Source organism: Otolemur garnettii, unplaced genomic scaffold (assembly GCF_000181295.1).
Source record: "Otolemur garnettii isolate 467f Iridium unplaced genomic scaffold, OtoGar3 scaffold00009, whole genome shotgun sequence".
Classification (NCBI taxonomy): Eukaryota; Metazoa; Chordata; class Mammalia; order Primates; family Galagidae; genus Otolemur; species Otolemur garnettii.
The window spans coordinates 36,097,054-36,102,235 of NW_003852404.1; the positions used below are offsets into that span (position 1 = coordinate 36,097,054).

The 5,182-nt window shown below is 35.3% G+C and overlaps 1 protein-coding gene across 1 annotated transcript in view; it reads left to right on the forward strand.

Annotated features, from left to right (window-relative positions):
- The window catches only part of ARL6 (ADP ribosylation factor like GTPase 6), a 31,633-nt gene that overhangs the window by 6,980 nt on the left and 19,471 nt on the right, over positions 1–5,182 (forward strand). The gene's annotated exons all lie outside the window — the stretch shown is intronic.

Below are 5,182 nucleotides of genomic sequence, written 5' to 3' on the forward strand. Positions count from 1 at the left end.
TCATTGACTTCATTGAGGGAAATTTTTCTCCTTTTCTGCTGTAGGTCTCCACTTTATTCACCTTATCTCTCCAAGGTCTCATGTTTGTGTTTTTGAATGTTGCTAACTGTGGTCTTGCTAACACCAAAATGTTCCACCATCTCTCTTTGGCTTCTGCTTTTCATAAAGTGTAGATGATCAACCTTTTCCTTCAATGTTATCTCTTTGGGTTCTTTCCTTTGGGCCATCATATCTCAATAAATTTTTTGGTAATTGTAGGCTGTGTATACAATTCAGATCAGAACCTCACATTGGAAAAGAAAATCTTCTGCAACATGGGTTTAAACAATAAGATATTAGGCCTCTAAATATATTAGATAATAATAAAACATGAAAAAAGAACTTATACTAAAGAAAAAAAATAATACAACTAAGTGCCAAAGCCCACACCTTCTACCCCTTGGTGTAGAGTGGACTCAATGTTAAGTTATAGAAAGTAAATTAATATTATTGGTCGTGGTCCAAGTAGTCAGGATACAACTTTCAGTATTGAAGAAGTTATCTTCATTGATAACATGTGGTTTGTATCCACTGTATGAAAATTAGGTCAACTTTAGGTGGTCATTGTACAGAAGTGGTCAACTGTGGTGGTTCTTCTGTATTTGGTTTTTTTTAAGTTCTATATGTATCCCAGTTATCCTTTGTTGGGTGGATAGTGTGTAAATATTGCCTCCCATTCTTTAAATTGTTTACTTTGTCAATTGCTTCCTTTGCTATGTAGAAGCTTTATAGCTTGATATAGTTTGGGTTTTGTTGCTTATGCTTTTGAGGTTTTACCCAAAAAAATCTTATGCTTATGCTTTTGAGGTTTTACCCAAAAAAATCCCCAGACCAAAATTATGAATCATTTCTCATAAGTTTTCTTTTAGTTACTTCAGGCTCACTGATTGTTTCTTCTCCTTGATCCATTCTACTGAGAGCCTCTGATGCATTTTTCAGTTCAGCACATATATTTCTAAGTTTTAGGATTCATGTTTTGTTTTTTTTTATTATTTCAATCTCTTTGATAAATCTTTGATAAATTTTTGAATTGTTTTTCCATGTTATCTTGGGAGTTGCTTGGTTTCCTTAGAACTTCTATTTTTAATTCTTAATGTGTGAGCTCACATATTATATCTCTTTAGAATTGGTTACTGATGTCTTCCTTCACTTACTTGGAGACATCATGGTTCTCTGTTTGCTGTTGTTTCTTGTGGACATACATTATTGTCTTTACATCGAAAGATTTGTTATTGGCTGGGCGCAGTGGCTCATGCAAGGCAGTTGGATTGCCTGACCCCAGGAGTTTGAGACCAGCCTGAGCCAGAGTGAGACCTCGTCTCTAAAAAAAAAGTGGCCAGACATTATGGTGGGTGCCTATAGTTCCAACTGAGGCTGAGCAAAAGAATCACTTAAGCCTAAAAGTTTAAGGTTGCTGTGAGCTGTGATGCCAGGGCATTCTACTGAACATGACAAACTGAGACTCTGTCAGGAAAAAGAATAAAAGAAAGATTCGTTACTTATTCCAGTTTTTCCTGTTTGTTTTGGTTCTCCTTGGGTGTATTTGCTCAGAGGTTCTTTATAATCTACTTGTTAAATTTCCTTAACCCTAGATCATTGACTCCTTTTCAGAACTAGATGATGCTTTACGCTCAGGTTTGTCTGGGCTCTTATAAGTGTTTACAGTGCTACCCATCCCAGGTTGAGAGTGGCAGAGGGGCCACCAAAGGGAATAATACCTGGCCATGTGAGAAGGCTGACTAGGTATTCCTGCCCAAGGTACCTGTGGAGCATGCCTCCTTGAGCTAAACTGCTGCTGAACTCTGGTTTGACATCTTTGGTTGAAATAAAAAGTACAATTTCACATGCTAAGATGTCAAATCCCACTTCCCCAATTTGTCTCAAGCTGCCCTCAGAGGCTTATCTTCCTGCAGGCACTCACCATACTTCCCAGGATTGAGATACAACATTTGCCTGTGAAGGAATCCAAGATGTTGGGAAAGCTGGAAATCCACCTCCATTTCACTCTTTTCAGTGCAGAAACCAGGATTCCAAGAGGAATTTTCTACAGGGTACCCAGAAGCACGGGGAAGGGGCATCACAAATGCAGAAGTTCAATTTCTATTGTCTTCTCAGAATTTTTCTTCTACTGTCTCCTCAGAATTTTTCACTCATCTATTGTCCTGGGGATTATCTCACTCTCAGATTTGAGTTCTGGGACATTACTGGTGATGTAATCGTCTTAGCATTGGACATTTGCTTTGGCTTTTTGTGGCAATAGCAAAGCCAGATAGCTTCTACTCCATTTTGGTGATGTCCACTCTATAGTCTTAATATGTGAAATAACTTGAAATTGTTCAGTTGATAATTTTCTTATTCTGTTGATAACTTTTCATAATGTCTCATTGTAATAAGGTCTTGCCTTGTTTAGCACTGAATCCCAAATACCTAGAATAATGCTTTGTACTGTGGGTATGTGGATTAGTGGGTAGTATTTTTTATTTTTGGCCAAAGGACTGTGTTTGATGGCACTAAGGATATTATTATTTTGCCTTGTTTTACTAAGGATATTATTTTTAGCATACTTAATGAAACTCTTCAAATAAGGTTTTTCTCAGAAATCTTATTCTATTCCTGTTGATATTGTTCCATCTCTGGAACAGATTCTCTGTTCCACTTGGACAATACAGTTGTCCTTTGGTATCTGCCAAGGATTGGTCCCAGGCATTCCTCTACCTTCTTCATACTCTACTTTTTTCACATTTCCTGTGGATATCAAAATGCAGAGATGCTCAAGTACCTTCTATAAAATGGTGTAGTGTTTGCATATTCTCCCATATAATTTAGATACTTTGGATATCTGAATAGATACTCCCATATACTTTAATAATCTTTAGATTACTTGTAATACCCAGTACATACAAATACTATGTAAATAGCATTATTCTGAATTTGTTATATTTGTATTATGTGTTGTTGTTATATAGTATTGTTACTTTTTAAATATTTTCAAGCCATGGTTGGTTAAATCCAGAGATACAAAACCTCAGATTCAGAGGGCCACCTGTAATTCCTATACTCTTTACTTCCTTTATTCCATTCCCTCTCCAGTTTAGAGAATAACCAAAGTGTTCTTAGACAGAGCAGATGAAGTTTATTATTGGAGAACTATCTTTTGGAATAGTTTAGGAGAATATGAGTTCCACTTGGGTCTAGAAGCAATAGCTCATGTATCTTGTTCCATCCTTACTAATTTGTAGAGTTTATTTAGTTGTTTTCCTCTAGAATTTTATAAGTGAAGGGAAGAAAAGAAAGTTTCTGAGTTACAGCCTTAAAAATAAAACATCAATTTAAAGAGGAGCTTCTCTGGAAATATAAACTTGAAGTTAATATAAAGAACTTAAGAAAGAAGTTAATATAAAATATAACTTCTTTCTTTCTGAAGAAGCTAGGTGATTGTGAGGAGGTTTGGCAAATGTTCTAATTACAGTTCAACAAAGACAAGTTTACTATTATTAATAGTTTGCTGTATATTTTTTGAAATTTTTTTGAACTTTTAACTTCCTTACTTTTTTGTCATTGTATGTTTTTCTTCATAATAATAGCTATTTTATCATAATTGGTACTTTAAAAAATCCTTAAAATCAAAGTGGTAGGTCTTTGGAGAATAACAAAAATTAAGAAAATCTATTCCAGAGGTTATATAAAATGAAAGAACTTAAAGGTATGAGGCTGGAATCTTAGTGGCAGGAAGTAAATTTTTTCTTAACATAAACTAAAGAAAAGTTATTTTGGGAATAATACGAGGGCAGCTCATAAGATAGATAGAAGGAAAAGCTGAATAAACAAACTTCAGAAAGGCAAAACCAGAGCCGTTTGGAGGGGGCAGTGGCTTTTCACCATCACATTACTACTAGTAAGCTTCAATGACTTTTCAGCATCTGTCTTCTCATTTGAATTTAAATTTTTCAAAAGTAGATTATTACAGTGAACATAATTATGTGAGGCAGAAATTTCCCCTATTCTGCTCCTGTTTTCACATAAAAGCAATAAGATGCATTGAAGAGGAATTTAAGTTTTACATGTTGGAGTATGGAAAAAATGGGGGATGAGACTGAAATCAGTGTAATTTGAGACAATTCAGACATTTGTGGAGTATTTATTTACTGTGTTGAGTATTTTACATCCAGTAACTCATTTACTGTGTTTCCCTGAAAATAAGACATCGTCTTATATTTATTTTTTCTCTAGAAGACACACTATGGCTTATTTTCAGGGGATGTCTTCCTCTCCACACCAAAATGCATGGCATGGCTGTGCAGATACACTATGCATAGCCACACCCATCACTATGTCTCAGGGTAGGGCTTATATTTAACAAATGCATAGAAATCCTGCTAGGGCTCATTTTGGGGGTAGGTCTTATTTTCGGGGAAATACGGTAATTCCTATGGTAACTTTATGAGTTAAAGATAATAATATGTTTCGTGTTGAGAAAGTCAGGCTTAGAGAAGTAACCTGTGCAAAGTATCATAGCAAATTAGGAGCCATTAGGAGACTGTTGTAGTTATTCAAAGTGAAAAATGATCAGAGCCTGACCTAAGTTAGAGAGGACAATAAAGCTTAGAGAATTATTATATGTGGAATGTAAAAAAGGGGAGGAATCAAGAATACCTTTAGAACATTTGTACCAGAAGGTAGAAATCTTTCTAAATGTAGAACATAAATGCCTTAACACAATAACTAAGAAAATGACATGAAGGCTATGTTAACCAGTTTGATGAAAATATTTCAAATGTATATAAAAATAGGACACTGTGCCCCATGATAGTATTAATGTACACAGCTATGATTTAATAAAAAAGAAAGAAAGTGGATGGATTTTTATTTAAACAGAAGAACATGTTTGATGGTGAAAGTGCCAGGAGGCATTTAATGAGTTGTCAGTATAATGTATTTAATTGACATTGGAGTTATCAAAGATCTTCCGTATTCCACCCACCTTTCAGATCTCTTCTCCACACAGAGTTCCCTACCATGGCCTTAAGCCCCTACCTTTATACCTCCACGTACTATTCTTTCCCTTACTCAATACACTATAGACATTCAGGCTTTCTACTTTTCCTGAGTGGCAAGTTCCTTCCTGCCTTAGGATTGTTGCCCT